The following is an 18,398-nucleotide window of genomic DNA, read 5'->3' on the forward strand; positions in this document are numbered from 1 at the left end:
TTCAATGTGTCTAATTTTATGTCAATACCATGCTGTTTCAACTACTGTAGCTTTATTATACAGTTCAAGATCAGAAAGCATGAGAGTCCTCTGACTTCACTCTTCTGTTTTTAGGATGTTTTTGGTGATCTGGGATACATTTCCCTTCCAAAATTTCGTTATTAACTTTTCTGTTTCTTTAAAGTAGGCTGTTGGAATTTTGATTAGGATTGTTTTGAATCTATAAATCAGTTTGAGTAGAACTGACATCCTCACAATGATTAGTCTTCCAATCTGAGATGGTTAGGCTAATGTGTCAAGTTGACCAGGTAATTGTACCCAGTTATTTGGTCAAGTGAGCACTGGGCTAATTGTAATTCAAGGACATTTATGGACTTTAGTCACAGTGACTTTACTGCATAGATAGCTGATTACATCTACATCAACCAGGGAGATTGCCATCAGCAATGAGTGATGCTTTATCCAATCAGTTGAATGCCCTTAAAGGGGAAGTAATTTCAGCATTCAGAGAGAATTTCTCAGCTCATCTTTGGACAGCCATTGTCTCTCAGGAACTCATCAAGGACCTTCATTGGGGTTTCATTGGAGACCTGGTTTGCAGCCTGCCTGCAGAACCTGGACTTGTGTATTCCGACAGTCATATGAGAGACTCTTGAAAAATCACATACTATTGAGAGGTAACTCCTGTTGATTCTATTTCCCTAGAGAATCCTGAATAACAAGCTTGGTACCAGGAGTGGTTCTTGAGGAACAGAGTCTTAAACATGGGATGTCTGAGGTGATTCAGGGAGTTTGGCTATTGGCTCAATATTCTAATTGGACTCACGGGTAGTAATGACTCCCTTTCCAATAATGAAGATGTTGCTAATAGTCCAAGGCATGCATTGGCAGTAGAGATACACAAAATATCATCTTTGGGTTTCCCTACTTCCATGCTTATAAGAAGCAAGGATCTGGATGAGTGTGTTTTCAACACATTAACAGAGTTCTGTGGAGTCAAAAGGTATGATGATGTTGGCTGGCTCTTCCTAGACACTCTAGATGATGTTACAAAGGAAAAAGATGAGTTAAAGCCTTCGAATTTAAAACATAAATACCACATGAATGATATGAAAGTTTCTATGTGTGCTCTGAAAGAAAATCTTGTCCCCTGTAGCCACAGGCTCAAAATATCTGAGAACCAAACTCAGACTCTCATTGTATGAGTAGTAGAGTTAAAAAGGAAACTAAATTCTCAATCCCACAGGGTTTCTGCAGTTAAAGTGAAGGCATTAATTGGAAATGAGTGGAACCCAGAGAACTGGAATGGAGACATATGGGATGACGATAATATTGGTGGGGACATTGGAACTCTAAATTCTACTGAGACTTCACCAGATAAACCTGCAATGGCCTGCCTGTGGAGTCCACAGCGTGTCAACCTTGTATCACCCAACCTCTCCCTGCCCCAGGGAGTCTGGACCTCCTCCCAGCCCTGAGGCAGGTACCAACCAAACTCCAGCATGCTCTGCCCAGCCTCCAGTCAGCCCTGAGGAATCTGCCTTCCAACCCCTGCCAAAAGAGATTAATCCTATCTCACCAGAAGAAAATGCAAAGGAGTTCCCTGAGGTCAGTAGCTTGCAATGCATTTCTAATCCTTTTCCTTACCCACCCCCACCACCCCTCTTATCTTTGAGACCTATTACTAGACTAAAATCACAACAAGCCCCCAAAGGTGAAATACAAAGTGTGACCCATGAGGAAGTATGCTATACTGTGAAAGAACTGCATGAGTTTTCCAACTTATATAGACAGAAATCAGGGGAATATGTGTGGGAATGGGTACTAAGGGTATAGGAAAATGGTGGAAGGAATATAAAGTTGGATCAGGCTGAATTTATTGATATGGGCCCACTAAGAAGAAATTCTGGATTCAGTGTTATAGCTTGAGCAGTTCGAAAGGGCTCTAATTGTTTGTGTGGCTGACCAAAACAAAAACCAGAAGATGGTCTAACGTGGCTGAGGTTGAGATGCCCGATTTGCCCTGGTATATGGTAGAAGAGGGAACTCAAAGGCTTGGAGAGACTGGAATGCTAGAATGAATTTACCATTTGAGACCTGCCCACCCACCTCAGGAATGTCAAGAGGACACACCTGTAATCAGGACTGTGAGGAATAAATTTATAAGTCTTTCCTGAAGAGCTCTATGGTTGCTCTTCTCTGTAGTCCAAATATTACTGTAGGGAGGGCTGTAATGGAATTAGAATGCTTAAACATTATGGGGATGATCAGGTCCCAGGCCAGTAAAAGTATTGGCAGTCAATTTTCAAAGAAAATGTGGCCATGGCTACCACAATGAAAGCAGATTCAAAGCAGCAATCAAAAGAGTCTGAGTCACATAGTTATGGTGTTGGCTAATATATCATGGTCTACCTAGAAATGAAATAATTGGGCAGTCTACTAAATTTCTTCTAATCTGTATGAACAGAATAGTTTTGGGTTGAGTGAAAAAAACCCTCACTCGAATTACAGATGCAGAGAATCATGGCCCATTAATCAATTGCCAGACTTGAGACAGTTTACAGACCCAGAGCCCCTTGAATGAGGAGAAGGCCAAGTCCCCTTGGGGAAGGGCCCTGTTAAACTGACAAAAATGTATACTGTTAATCTTCCTCCCACCTTTCCCCAAGAGACCTAAGGCCTTTTATTAGAATAACTGTGCACTGGGGGAAAGGAAACGATCAGACATTTCAGAAACTATTAGACACTGGCTCAAAAGTGACATTAATTTCAGGAGACCCAAACTTCACTGTGGTCCACCAGTTAGAGAGGGGTTTATGGAGGTCAGGTGACAAATGGCATTTTAGCTCAGGTCTGTCTCACAGTTGGTCCAGTAGGTCCCCGGCCCCATTCTGTGGTTACTTCCCCAGTCCCAGAATGCATAATTGGAATAGACATACTCAGTAACTGGCAGAATGCCTACATTGGATCCCTGTTTTGTAGAGTGAGGGCTATTATGGTTGAAAAGGCTGAGCAGAAGCCACTTGAACTGCCCCTACCTAGCAAAATAGCAAGTCAAAAGCAACACCAGATTCCTGGGGATTGCAAAGATTAGTGCCACCATCAAGGATTTGAAGGATGAAGGGGTGGCAATTCCCACCACATTCCCATTCAACTCTCCTATTTTGACTGTGCAGAAAACAGATGGATCTTGGAGGCTGACCATAGATTATCATAAACTTAACCAGGTGGTGACTCCAATTGCAGCAGCTGTCCCAAATGGGGTATCATTACATGAGCAAATCAACACATACCCTGGTACCTAGTACGCAGCTGTTGATCTGGCAAATGCTTTTTTCTCAATTGCCATTAGTTAGGACCACCAAAAACAGTTTGCTTTTAGCTGGCAAGGCCAGCAGCATTCCTTCACTGACCTGCCTCAGGGATATATCAGTTCTCCAGTCCTATGTCATAATATTGTCTGCAGGGATCTTGATCATCACTTCCTCCCACAACATGTCACACTTGTCCATTATATTGATGATATCATATTGATAAGACCTAGTGAGCAAGAAGTGGCTAAGACTCTAGACTTCTTGGTAAGGCATTTGTGTGAGAGAGGATGGGAGATAAATCCAACAAAAAAAAAGGGGCCTTCTACCTCGGTGAAATTTCTAGGTTCCAGTGGTGTGGGGCATGTTGAGATATCCCTTCTAAAGTGCAGGATAAGCTGTTGTATCTGTCCCCTCCAATGGCCAAAGAGGAGGCACAACACTTAGTTGATCTTTTCAGATTTTGGAGACCCCACATTCCTCATTTGGGTATGCTGCTCCGGCCCATTTACTGAGTGACCAGAAAGCTGCTAGTTTGGATTGGGGACCGGAACAAGAGGAGGCTCTGCAAAATAGCCAGGCTGCTCTGCACTTGGGTCATATGTTCTAGCAGATCTGATGCTGCTGAAAGTTTCAGTGACAAATATAGATGCTGTCTGGAGACTTTAGCAGGCTGTATAGAAGAATCACAACCCAGACCCTTAGGATTTTTGAGCAAAGCCCTGCCATCCTCTGCAGATAACTACTCTCCTTTTGAGAAACCGCTATTGGCTTGCTACTGGGTCTTAGTAGAGACTGAACGCTTAACCATGGGCCATCAAGTTATCATGAGACCTGAGTTGCCTATCATGAGCTGGGAATTGTCTGACCCACCAAACCATGAAGTTGGGCATGCACTACAGCACTCCTTAATAAAGTGGAAGTGGTATATACGAGACAGGGCTCAAGTGGGTCCTGAAGGCACAAGTAAGTTACATGAGGATGTAACCCAAATGCCTATTATGGTCACCACCCCTGCCATGTGGTGGCAGCCCATACCTTTGGCCTCTTGGGGAGTTCCTTACAATCAACTGACTGAAGAAGAGAAAACTTGGACCTGGTTTACAGATGATTATGCATGATAGGCAGGTACCACCCAAAAGTGGATAGCTGCAGCACTGCAGCCCCTTTCTGGGACATTCCTGAAGGGCAATGGTGAGGGGAAATCCTCCCAGTGGGCAAACTTTGAGCAGTGTACCTGGTTGTTCATTTTGCTTGGAAAGGGAGGTGGCTAGTTGTGCATTTTTACATTGATTCATGGGCTGTTGCCAATGGTTTGGCTGGATGGTTAAGAACTTGGAAGGAACGTGATTGAAAAATTGGAGACAAAGACATCTGGAGTAGAAGTATGTGGATAAACCTTTCTGAGTGGGCTAAAAAAGAGAAAGATATTTGTGTCCCACATGAATACTCATCAGAGGGTGACTTCAACAGAGGAAGATTTTAATAATCAAATTATAAGATTGCTTGTTATATAGATAGCAGTCAGCCTCTTTCTCCAGCCACTCCTGTCCTTTCCTAATGGGCTTTTTTTTTTAAGATTTTTAAAATTTATTTCTCTCCCCTTCCCTGCCCCAGTTGTCTGTTCTCTGTGTCCATTTGCTGTGTGTTCTTCTTTGTCCACTTCTGTTGTTGTCAGCGGCATGGGAATCTGTGTCTCTTTTTGTTGTGTCATCTTGCTGTAGCTCTCCTTGTGTGCGGAACCATTCCTGGGCAGGCTGAACTTTCTTTCATGCTGGGTGCTCTGCTTATGGGGTACACTCCTTGCACTTGGGGTTCCTCTACGTGAGGGCACCTATGCATGGCACAGCACTCCTTGCATGCATCAGCACTGCGCGTGGGCCAGCTCCACACAGGTCAAGGAAGCCCGGAGTTTGAACCGCGGACCTCCCCCACTTCCCCCTAATGGGCTTTTAAGTAAAGGGGTCTTGGTGGTAGAGATGAAGGTTAGGCATGAAATGAGCAACATGTACTTCCACTCACCAAAGCCAAGCTGGCTACGGACACTGCTGGGTGCCAAATCTGCCAGCAGCAGAGACCCACACTCAGCCCTCAATATGGCATCATTTCCCTATGTGATCAGCCTGCTACCTGCTGGCAGGTTGAGTACATTGGACCTCTTCCATCATGAAAGGGGCAGTGATTTGTGTTGACTGGAATAGACACATAGGTATAAATGTACATTCACTACACATAATGCTTCTTCCAAAACTACTATCTATGGGCTTACCACATGTCTTCTCTATCCCCATGGCATTCCACATAGCATTTCTTCAATCCATGAACCCCCTTCACAACAAATGATGTGTGGAAATGGGCACATGCTCATGGAATTCATTGGTCTTACCACAATCCCCATCATTCTGAAGCAGCTAGATTGATATAATGGTGGAAAGGCCTTTTGAAGCCTCAATTCAGAACCAACTAGATGGCAATACCTTGCAAGCCTGCGGCAACGTTTTCCAGGAGTCTGCGTAACTCTAAATCAGAATCCACTCTATGGTGCTGTTTCTCCCATAGCCAGGATTCATGGTTCCAGGAATGAGGGAATGGAAATGGGAATGGTACTACTTACTATTACCACTAGGTGGCCCCCTAAGAAAATGTTTCCTTCCTATCTCTGCAATTTTAATCTCTACTGGTCTACAGGCTTTGGTTCAAAAGGAGTCATGCCACCAGGTAACAACAATGATTCCCTTGAACTGGATGTTGACTACACCTGGCCACTGATCTGTGCAGTCCCACCACCTAAATCCACTCAGAAGGCTGTGAGCTTCCTCCAGCATCTGCACTCTGTAATTTGATCTTTCTCCCTACTAGCAAGCTTCTCAGTAAATGAAGATAGTAATACATACCTCACAGTGTCTCTGGGAAGACTGTGTGTGATCATGATTTCAAGAATTTTGTTAGTCAGGGTTCCCCAGAGAAACAAAACCAAGGCAATGCATATATATATATGTATAAGAGATTTAGGATAAGAATTGACCTATATGACTGTGGGAACTGCCAAGTCTAACTCTATACAGTAGAAGGCAGGCTAGAATCACCTTTCAGGTGATACCAATGTCTTTAAGTCAAATTCCCCAGGGGAAATTCCAGGTATAGGGAATGTTGAAATAAAGGCAGAAATTCCTCTTTTTACCTCTGAAACTTACTCCGCATTTGAGACCTCCGACTGATTAGATAAGATTACCCACATTGCTGAAGGCAATGACCTGTGGTGGTTGTAGACACATTCCAATGATTGTAGAAATGATTGTAGAAGCAGATCCCATTCACCAAATATCCCCAGGAAACAAGCAGGCCCATTTCACTGCTCAACTAAACAAGGAGGCACTAAAATCTTGCTGTTATTCTTTTATCAAATTATTAGGAGTGCCTTTTCTCTCCTGATAGCAATAGTCTCCCCCATTCTCTTTTAGACAATGTAGTTTTGCTTCATTTTTCAGCCACAACCTAGAAAGAGATTACAGTAGAAATCTCTGAATGAGAATTCTCTAGGTCCTTCTCATGAACACTGCCAGGGCTGGGAGAATCTTATGAAGGTTTACATGGTGACCCAGTGGGTTGGCTTAGGCTGGTCAGACAGTATGTATAAGGAGCAGCTCTCCAGGGCCACTACATGCTGCACACCAACTCTTTCTGAGTGCTTGAGCTTAGGAAGGAAGCGTGAGGTGGTTCTGGGTCCTGGGGCTGGTGGCCCTCTCAGAGTGCTTGGTCAAGTAACTACAGGGACAGCAAGCAGCATCAGTTCTCCTTTGGGCTCCTTAATGTCTGTCTCTCCAGTCTCCCTGGGGCTGGAGAAGGGAATGTACTTAACTGATACTTCTGGACTTCGACCTTTGACTTTCCTCTACCTTCTTGAACTCTAGCCAGCCAATCCATGTCATCTATGGCAGCGGGAGCATGTAGGCATTTTTCTGCTATGAAATTGCCCAAGTAACAGAGAAAACAAAGGCTGAGGCAGGGCAGGCCCTTGGAGCCAACTGCTGTTTACAGAATCAGATATGGGGTGGCCTGGTGTAAGGCAGGAGGTCAAGCCCAGGGAGGTTGACCAAGTGTTTTGATATTCCAGAGAGAACACAAGGGAGGCCAGCAGGAGTAGACATGCCTTTAATACTTACAGGACCCAATGGCGCCTGACTGGGAGGTACCGCACCACCACTCAGGGGTGGGGGCTTGTAAAGGTATTACAGCAGAGAGGGGAAAGGGACAGTGCCTGGAACAGCTACAGAAATGTGCTTGTGCATGTGGGTCTCAAAACATTCTCCCCACATCTTTGCTCTTATTTTCAAGGATGGGGCTGCTGGCAAGTTCAGCCTGTCCCTGCCCTCAGTTCTAACCAAATTGGAGGAGAAGGAGGGGGAATGGGCATTTACATGAACCCCTACTCCACCACAATGCCCCTTCCACCTTCCATTCTGCACGTCGATCTTCCATGATACTACCTGAGCAGTCAGGGCATTGGAACATTGCATTCAGATTCCACAACCATATAAAAGACAACAGAATGATAGGAGAAACACATACACAACATTGATCATTAATGCTTGACAGTGAAGTTAGATTATTTGGGGGGTAATGATCTCATATTACAGATTTCCTCTTGTTGTTTCATGCAGACAGGGGTAACATTTTCATTAGTAGATAACAAAGTACCAGGTAGGGGGATTTTTATGAGGAGGTTTCCATTATAATACCATACATTTTCCCCTTCTAAATTCTCTGGGTTTTCTTTGGTGACATTAAAGACTAGTGTAGGGAAAAGCAGATGTAGCTCAAGCAATTAAGCTCCTGTCTACCATATGGGAGGTCCAGGCTTCTACTCCCAGGGACTCCTGGTGAAGTAATGCTGGCCCACATGGTGAGTTGGCCCAAGCAGAGAGCTGGTGCAGCAAGATGATGCTACAAAAAGAGACACAGAGGAGAGATAATAAAAGATGAAGCAGACCAGTGAGATGAGATGATACAAGAGATTGGGTACCTCTCTCCCACTCTGGAAGGTCCCAGGATCAGTTCCCAGTGCTGCCTAAAGAGAAGAGAAGCAGACACAGAAGAATACACAGTGAATGAACACAGAGGGCAGACAATGGTGTGTGTGTGTGTGAGGGGATAAATAAATCTTAAAAAAAAAAAAAAAAAAACTAGTCAGGCATAGTGTCCCAGCAGGAATAGGAGATCCCAGATTATTAATAAAGGTTTTTACTGGCACTTCTTTGTGTAAATACTTATAACAGTGTTTTGGGTGACTCCTGTTTCCCATGGTCCTATACTTTCCAACCAGTGAGGCTACATAGGCCATTACCATGGTCAAATGGCCTCATTTTCTCCAGTTTATGTGGTTTGAGGCATGGACAACAACAGATTATAATCACTTTCCCTTTGGGGATGTACAGTGTCTGGCCCTTTAACTTGTAATGTTAATACCTGCATTGGTCCTGCTGTTAGCGTTTCAACTGAAGCAGAAGCTGCAGTTGAATTAAAACGGTGAAAGCTGGATAAGTCCTCTTAGTTCATTGTTGTAAAGATCCCTTATCTCCTTTTATTTGTTCCTTTAAAAGGCCATTCATCCTTTCCATAAAAAATCCAAGCAATACCCTGGTCCACAACCCAAGACTGTGTGAGGTGACAGGTAAATGGAGTTCTTTGGTCACTGTCACTTTGGGTTGGCACCCCTCCTAGGACACTTACTTTTTCTAGGCAGCAAATAGTAGCTGGCTGGTTATGAGTACCCTGGCAGTGTCTGTGGCAGTGAAAGCATACTTTATGCCTTGTGAGAGTGGGAGGGGACCTGTGTAATTCACTTGCCATCAAGCTACTGGACTCTGTTTGGCCAATATATTCCATCCAGTGAGGTAATTGTTGTAGTAGTCAGAGGGAGCAAGATGGACTCTTGTGAGTGATGCCTATGAGCTGCCAGTGAGTGAGAGGTGGCTGAAACTTCTGGGCTAGGCACCACAGGATCTGGTAACTAAGATGTTCACTCTTTCTGTGGAGCCACTCTGCTGCTTCTCAGGCCTCAGTGGTATGGTTCTGAATCTTCACGAAGGCATCTGCCTCAGCATTCCCAAGAGGGGTGTTAGAGGAGTGGACAGGGACATGACAGTTACCTGCCACCATTGGCAGGCAGCTCACAGATCTCTTCCCCCACAGAGGGTGGCCTATGACAGTTCATTGTTCTTGTCTTATTTGTAGTATTTGCAGTCCATCCCTGGATAGGGATGGCAGTCTTCAGTGACTAGATACTATTGGTTTATGCCCTCTACTCGCAACAGGGCATGGTATGTTCACATAGTTGCTTTTCCAAGAGGCTATATAGTTCTTTGGTCCCTTTTCACAATTGTGACCAAAACCCAAGGGGTATTTGTTTAAAATGTTGCCTTTGCCATAAACCCCACCCAAAGCCAATATTAGTGCTGGCCACATCCAACTCGCAGGGTAAGTTGGGACCCATCCCCCCTACTGTGTGAGACTGTGCTGTGGCCCTTTTAATTTCATAAAAACAATATACAGTGGATTTAACATTTGAGCTAAATGAGTGATGAAGAGTGTCCAGTACCCCAACAATACCACAACTAATGTGAGAAAGCATTGTACTTTATTGTTTACAGCAGAGGTTATAGTTTTTTTCTTACCCAATCAAAGAACTCTTAAGAGTTTGACAAAGCAACTGGACCTGGTAGCTTGTCCCAATTGTTTGCCCATCCCAGGCTCTCAAGGTAAGATACCATTATTTCCGCTGTTTCTTTTAATTCCGAAAGAGAATTTCTGGTTAACATAATACCATCAACATAATGAAATAGGTTTACAGCCACAGGTTTCTTCCCTGGCACCAGATTAGACAAACATAAGCCAAAAGATCCACCTCTTGATTCCCTGTAGACCGCCCTGTAGCTGACATGTTCTCTGTGGCACAGCTACCATGAGACATTTCTGGAATATCCCACCTACCGATCGTGCCAATTGTAATGCAGGAGACCAAGGCCAGGGAGGTTGACCAAGTGTTTTGACATTCCAAAGAGAACACACAGGAGGCCAGCAGGAGTAGACATGCCTGTAATACTTACAGGACCCGATGGCGCCTGGCTGCGAGGTACCGCACCACCGCTCAGGGGTAGGGGCTTGTAAAGGTATTACAGCAGGGAGGGGAAAGGGACAGTGCCTGGAACAGCTACAGAAATGTGCTTGTGCATGCGGGTCTCAAAGCATTCTCCCCACACCTTTGCTCTTATCTTCCAAGGATGGGGCTGCTGGCAAGTTCAGCCTGTCCCTGCCCTCAGTTCCAATCAACAGGGAGGAGGAGAAGGGGGAATGGGCATTCACGTGAACCCCTTACCTGAGCATGCCTGTCTTCCCCCAAGTCCCCTAACTGGCTGCCCCGCTGCCAGCCATGTCTCTCACCTGGAGTAGTGCTCTTGGGTGTATACAGACTGCTCCAGAAGGGCTAATGCCGAATGCGGGACCATCAGGCTGGAGGTCCCAGGAGAGGCTGATTTTGCAGACAGCTGGGAAAGGGGGGTCCATCTCCCCCCACACACACACTTTACATGCCCTGGCTGTGTCAGCCCTATCCTGAGCGCTATCGTTGTGTTCGTTTTTTTTTTTCACTACAGCATTATTAATTGGTAACTATAAATGTACATGGGAGCAGGTGAATTACAGGTACAAAGCACGGTCACTGAGTCTAGATCTGCCCAGCTAAAAATTATGTACTTTTGTCATTGTTACTTATTAATGTTTTACCAATATAATCTTTAAACCAGTTGGGGGTTTTTCCATTTAAAAAATTATTGAAGTATATCATTCTTATATGAACATATTAAAACCATAAGTGTATAGTAAAAGTTATGAACTTAGAAACCAAGCATGCATAACCATACATCACTGCATCACCAACACCTTGCATTATTGTGAAACAATTGTAACAAATTATGAAAGAGCATCATCAAGTATTACTGCTAACTATAGTTATATTTGTGGCCTTTTTTCTCAATCCACACTGAATATTTGTTGTTCACAAACCATATAATTTACTAAAGTATATGATCAAAGGCATTTGGTACAATCACAGAATTGTGCATTCATCACATTAATCAATATTAGAGAATTTTTATTACATGGAAAAAAAGGAATAAACAACAACAAATCACTATCATGACCAATTGTTAGTGCTACTAACTACAAATCCCATGATGTGCTTACACCATTTCTATTCATTTCCAAACATTTCCAAACAACAATTTTTAACCAGTTCTGCAGGATTAAACCTCAGCTTTCCATTCTCTAACCACAACCTGTTTATTGGTGAATTATATTCTAGCTATTAACTCCATGAGTTTGCTCATTACATTTAGTTCATAATAGTAAAATCACATAATATTTGTCCTTCTGTGTCTGTTTTGCTTCTCTAACATAATGGTCTCCAGTTTCATCCATGCCGTCATATGCATCATGACTTCATTTCTTCTTTCAGCTGACTAATATTCCATCGTGTGCCTATACCATAGTTCTTTTAGCCATTCGTGAGTTGATGGACACCTGGGTTGTCTCCATCTTTTGGTGATCATGAATAATGCTGCTGTGAACATCAGTGTGCAGATACCTGTTCGTGGCACTGCCCTCCTTTCTTCTGGGTATATATACCCAATAGTGGAATTGCTGGGTCATGTGGCAAACCTATATCCAGCTTCCTTAGAAACTGCCAAACAGACTTCCACAGGGGCCACACAGCTGGTGAGTGGCCCAGTTGGGATGTGAATCAGGACATACACAGGGGTGGCCTGTTGTTGGGACAGGGCAGAACTGGACTGGGGCCTCAGGAGTCAACCACGGCCTCAAGGCACACAGGCTGGGGAAGCAGGCAGTCCCCACGTGGCAATACTTGACAATAGACGTTAACTTTGGGAACCCTGGGGCCATGAAGAATCTAATAGAGACTGGGGGCTGACTCCCCCACAAATGTGCCCAAGTGCAGACACAGGTGCACAATTTTATACATATATTGAGGGGCTGATAGAACTATGAAAGCCCCACAGAGAACAGGGGCTCCCGATTCCAAACCATCAGGGCACCGGTGGTGGTAAGGAGAGCGGAGCAAGGCTGCCCCAGCACCTCTTGAGGGAATTTTTCTGCACAGAATTCTATCTTTTCAACACATTCACACTTGGACAGAAGTGTGTTTCATCTGGCAGAGCTTTCACAAGGGATTTGGCAGTCAATGAGATAAAAGGGGCCCTGGCTCCTGGGCTGCTGCTGAGAGACCCCGTTGGGGACAGCAGTGAGTCTGCCCTGTTTCTGTCATCAGCCACAGGAGGCCAGAAGCAGCAGAGCCTGCCCTCTGCTCGGCTGTGGGCCCTCGGAGTCCCTCTTTTGCCCGGCACGAGGCAGTGAGGCCTAGTGGCTGGGGTCGGGCTGAGGAGGGGCCGGCATCCTTAACCCTGAGGAGGCACAGGGGAGCCGTGTTTCTGTCAGGTGAGGTGTCACCGAGGCACCGTCTGAGGATCGTCCTGAGATTCCTCCAGGCTGCAGCCCCTCTCCATGGAGCTGTGGCCTCTCCTCCCACTCCCGCTCACGCCCAGACCCAGCCCCACCTCCCCGCCCTCCTCAGGAAGACCCTCCTGCCCACAGGTCAGGCCTGGTGGACAGGGGCCAAGCGTTGGACCGAGTCTCAGGAGGTACAGAAGTTTCTCTAAGAAAGGGAATTTGATAATGTTCTGGGACTTGGCCTCAGAGGGGCCAGCCTGGTCTTTTACAACCTGCGGAAACAAGGCACATTCCCAGGCAGATTTTCTCAGAGGTTGAGTTTGCAGAATTCCAGGAGACAGCATTCCAGTGGTGAGGGATAGGGGGTGTGGGAATGGGGTCCAAGACCAGATGGCCTCTGGGGCCTTCACAGGTGGGACAGGCTCGCAGCTCTGGATGTCTCTGAGGAAGGCAGAACATCAGACCAGGTGGCCCTTCAGGCTTCTTTCTAGCTCGATGTACCATGTAGCAGGCATTGTCTTTTGTGACCCTGTCTTAGCACACACTGTCTCAGAGGCCCGCAGTGCCCTACCTCCTCCTCTACAGCTGGAAAACTTATCCTTGGCTTGAAAAAGGAAGCTGAAAAGTCTCCCCTCTGGACACCTTTCTGTGGCTTGCTGAAGACTCTTCCACAAGCCTCCCAACAACCCCCCTCTGTTCCTTTCCTTCTCCATTGTCTGTGATAACTTGTTCCTTTTTCTGTTTATGTGACTTAATGATGCATTCCTTGTCAAGGTCTCTATCTCAGAGCACAAAGAAACATGGCACATAGTAGTTGCTCAGTAAATAGCCATCAATGAAAGGATGAAGTTCATCTCCCCTGAACCAATGGCAGTGATGTGCCTTGAGATGGGTGGCACATCATACCACAAACAAAATAGAGTCATGTTAAAACTGCAGGAAAAGAAACTCAGGGGAGTCCCTGGCATGTTCTGGAAGGTTGGCCACTTTGTCCTCCCTGGTCCCCCAGTATCTGAGAGTCTCCCCAGCATAGTCTTAGAGGGCATGAGATGGCCTCCCTGGGCATTTGCAGGAGGGGGATGGCTCGGGTGTCCACATGGGCCTGTCACTTGGAAAGCCAAGCTGGAGAGGATGTTACAGATGCATGTGGCAGAGAGCTGGTGGCTGGGTCCTTGGCCTGCCTGGTGTGGGCAGCCAGTGTGGCACCATACCACATAGAAGTTCCACCTATGTCAGAGTAGACTGTCAGTGGAAGGCTGGAAGCCTGGTATCTTGTGGCCACAATGGAAATTACACCCACACACCAACACACCCACACACAGTCACGCACTCCACATGTTCTTACTCTTTCCTGATGGCCCTGCTTTTTGATTACATTTCTTTTACCAAGTCTATTTGTCCAAGGGCACTTAGGCAATAATCCAACCATATGTATAGTTTCAGGGTTCCCCAAGATCACACCTAATTTCATTACTTTGCTAGGAGAATTATAGGAATGAGTATATAGTCATATTCTGGGCTGTGATTTGAGGATAAAAAGAGAGAAAGAAAAGTTGGCAAAGGGAAAAGGTGTCTCAGGTGAAGTCCAGAGGGGAAAAGGCACAGCTTCCAAGAGTCCTGTCCTAGGGGAGTCACATAGGTCATGCTAAATCCCCCAGCAACGACTTTGACCACATGCTGAAATGCTGTACACCAAGGAAGCTCACGAGAGACTCATTCCTGGGATTCTACTGGGCGCTGGTCAGGTAGGCATCCTCGGTCAGCACGTTTCAAAGTCCCAGGCTCCCAGAAGGAAAGTGGGTGTTCAGCATAAACCACATTATTTGTACAAACACTTTATGTACCAAACAGTTCTGGGAATAGTAGGAACCTTTCCAAAATCCAAGTTCCCAGATACCAGCCAAGGGCCAATGTGGGATCAGCCTTTCTAAGGACAGCAGGCTCAGGGTGGCTGGATGAGTTGCCCATTGCTACCACAACAAATCATCATCATCTGGTGAAATTGATTTGTATAGGGGAAAGTTGAATGTATACGTGATTTTTATGGAAATCTACAACTTCTGTAACTTAAAACATTCCAACAATTAAAAAGAACATTATGCCAAGTGAAAGAAAGCAAACAAAATGTTATTTATGGTATGATTCCATTTGTGTAAAATGTAAATATAACTATAGAGATGGAATTAGATTAGTGGTTATATAGGGCTGAGGCAGAATAGAGAAACTGAGAAGTGATAGATAGGGGCAAGGCTTTTTTCATTCGTAGAAATGAAAAAGCTCTAAAATTGGTGATGAAAGTACAACTCATTGATTATAAAAAAAACCATTGATTGAACATTTTGGATGGATTATATGGTGTGTGACTATATCTCAAAAATGCTGCTTTTAAAAAATGACAACGGAAATTTCTTCTCTCGCAGTCCTGAAGCCCAGAAGTCTGAGGTCAAAGTAGCAGCAGCCCGGGGTCTTGGGCAGACTCTGCAGGAGAATCCCTTCCACGCCCCTCTCCAGCCTCTGGGGCTGCTGGCAATTCTTGGTGTTCCTTGGCTTGTAGGACGTCTTTTATAAGACTGTGCCCAGGATATCATTGATATTCCAGTACCAGGAAATAAGGAAGTGCTCGAAGAATGTTCAGACATGGCAAAGGGATACAGGCGCCAGCTCAAAGGGGCTCCCTTGGGACAAATCCAGGGTTATTTGAACATGATAATGAATAATGGCAATAGTGGATTGTAATTCACTAAACGAATCAAGAAACTATGAGCCAATAATAATTAATAAATACAAATAAATAAATAAATGTGATAAAGGGAAATCTCTTCCTTACAGTAGAATGCTAACTAAAAAATGTAAAAGGAATTACAGAGTTAGAAAATGACAGCTCTGTAACCATCATTATATAATTGATGCAGACAAGAATCATCATGGATGCCTAACTTCGGGTGAAAAGTTGACAGGGAGCAGATTACTTACACAGTCTAAAAGTATCTCCCCGCAGATTACCTAAATAAGCACAAAGGGAAAAAAATAAAATTGCTATTATGAATCCTGGCCGCTGCCACCTTCATGTCACCTCCCCCAAATTTAACATCACCAACGCATACAAACCAATACATGTGCCCCCTGGTGCTGCTTCTGTGATATTCCTGCCCCAAACTAACAAGAAAACATCAAACACAGTCACATTGCAGGATATTCTACCAAGCAACCAGCCAGCACTCTTCAAAAATATTGACATCATGAGCCACCAAGCAAGGCTGAGGAGCATTCCAGACTGTGGGAACCTGAAGAGGCCTGACCAAGAACCATAACGTGTGACTTTGGGCTAGATCCTGGATCCAAAACCATTGCCTACAAAGATAATCTTGCTGTGTGTTTGATCATGGTATTGTATCAATGCCAAGCTTCCTGAGTGTGGTCATTTGCTGTGGTTGTATAAGCAAAGGGTTTTTTTGTTTTTGTTTTTGAGGTATGGGGGATTGAGCCCTGGACCTCATATGTGGGAAGCTGGTACTCAACCACTGAGCCTCTTCAGCTCCCTTGAGTTGTTTATTTCAATTTGTTTGGCTTGTTGTTTGTTTTTGTTGTTGTTGTCTTTTAGGAGGAACTAGGAACTGAACCCAGGACCTCCCATGTGGGAAGCAGGTGCTTAACTGATTGATCCACACCTGCTCCCCTAAGCAACGGTTTCTATTCTCTGGAGGTACAGGCTAAAGGATTTAGGAATGGAGGACATCTGCCACAGACTCAAATGATGCAACCGAAACAATATATGTGCATATGTGTGCATGTATATGTATTACGTGCATGCAGCCTGTGTGCATGCTTGGCTGTCTGTGTCTGCATGTGTGTATTCTGTTTGTCCACATGTGTGTGTACAGAGACCTTGAGCATGCAGAGGCAAATATGGTAAAACATCAACAGTGGGTGAATCAGGGTAAAGGATAGATGAGTAATTGTTGCACACTTTTTGGAATTGTTCCATCAATACGAAGATTTTGCAAACAAAAAACTTTAAAATAATCAATGAGGGAATATTCACAAAGGAAATACATAAGTATTTAGAGGTGCTTTTATTTCACAGAATGCTGTTAGAGAACTTTGACAATGAACCAGGTCACCCCTCTTTCCTTCCCACAGAGGAACGACCCTGCATTTCTCCATAGGCAACTCTGGACCTGTTTTACCCTGAAACAACCTGACAGTTTAGATACTATCTCCCTGTTTTATGAATGAGGACATTGTAGGTGACAGAAAGGTTGTCCTGGTCACTTGAAGGGAGCAGGATTAGAACACAGGCCTGGCTCCCAATTCTTGGCTCTTCTCTCTGATTTTATGTATCGAAATCTCTGAGCGCAGGCTTCCTCTGCAGAGACCTGCCCTGATCGGCACCGGTGCCTGACCTCATGGCCAGGGTCTCGCAGGTTCCTCTGCCCTCGGCCTTCAGGTTGGGTTGGACCTACAGAGGCACCAGCAGAGTCAGTGGACAAGGGCAGAGGGGGTGCTGGCACCTATTCCCAGGGCTCTCCCTACTGGGAAGCCCTGCACACCTCAGTCTTCAGCCCCAGCTCCTGCAGGGCTCTGGTAGTGCTGCTCCATTGCTGGGCCCCTTTTCTCTCCTGCTCCTGCCGGTTCCAGTGCTGTAATCTCCCCTCTAAGGATAACTGTCCTAAGTCCTTTCAGCAGATCTCTTCAATCAAGACTTCGGGCGAGCCACCTGATTCTTGCTTGGACTCTGGTGAATACACCACGTGCGTAGAGAGAAAGGTGCCAAAAGAGAATGGCATGTGCAAAGGCCCAAGGCAAGAAAGGGCCTTCTGACCCACTGGGAGAGTTCAAACATCACAGGGTGGTGCGGGAAGGGGGTAAGAAGGCAAGTAATTCAGGCTAAGCACAGCTCTTTGTGTTGAAATAGAGACCCTTGACCCTTCCCTTCCCTCCCCTACCTCCTCTACAATACCACAGAGTCTTCCTCTATGACCCACAGGTATGTCTTGTCCAGAGCCATACCTGAGCAGCCAGTGGGGCATACACTGGGGAAGAAGGGGCTTGTCCTGGATGCACCCCATAGCACATTCCCTCACCTTTGCTGGTATGATAAATTGAGGCTGGTGTCAACTGAAACAAGCAAGCAGTGGTGGGATTCCAGAGCCTCCACCCAGGCTCAAGGCCTCCTCTACCTGTCCCAGAGACCACAAGCTCATCCTTCCCAGCCTGGGTACTCAACACTCACCCATGCTCTCCACATCTGCTAGGGCTAGGTTCAGGTCCCTGTCAAAAGATAAATCCCCCTGGGAAGAGGACAGGCTGCTAGCTCATCAGAGATTTCCAACTCAAGGAAAGGAGGGCTCCCACATCTGATCTGGGCTTCCAAATCCTATTAGGCCAACTCAAAGCCTCCTCTTCTCTGATGACCTCATAGAAACCCCTGTACATTAGTCAGGGTTCTCTAGGGAAATTGAATCAACAAGCAATATCTGTCAATAGCATGTGATTCTATAAGAGTCTCTCATGCAGCCGTGGGGATGCACAAGTCCAGGTTCCACAGGCAGGCTGCAACCAGGA

This window comes from Dasypus novemcinctus, chromosome 10 (genome assembly GCF_030445035.2).
Source record: "Dasypus novemcinctus isolate mDasNov1 chromosome 10, mDasNov1.1.hap2, whole genome shotgun sequence".
NCBI classification, from domain to species: domain Eukaryota; kingdom Metazoa; phylum Chordata; class Mammalia; order Cingulata; family Dasypodidae; genus Dasypus; species Dasypus novemcinctus.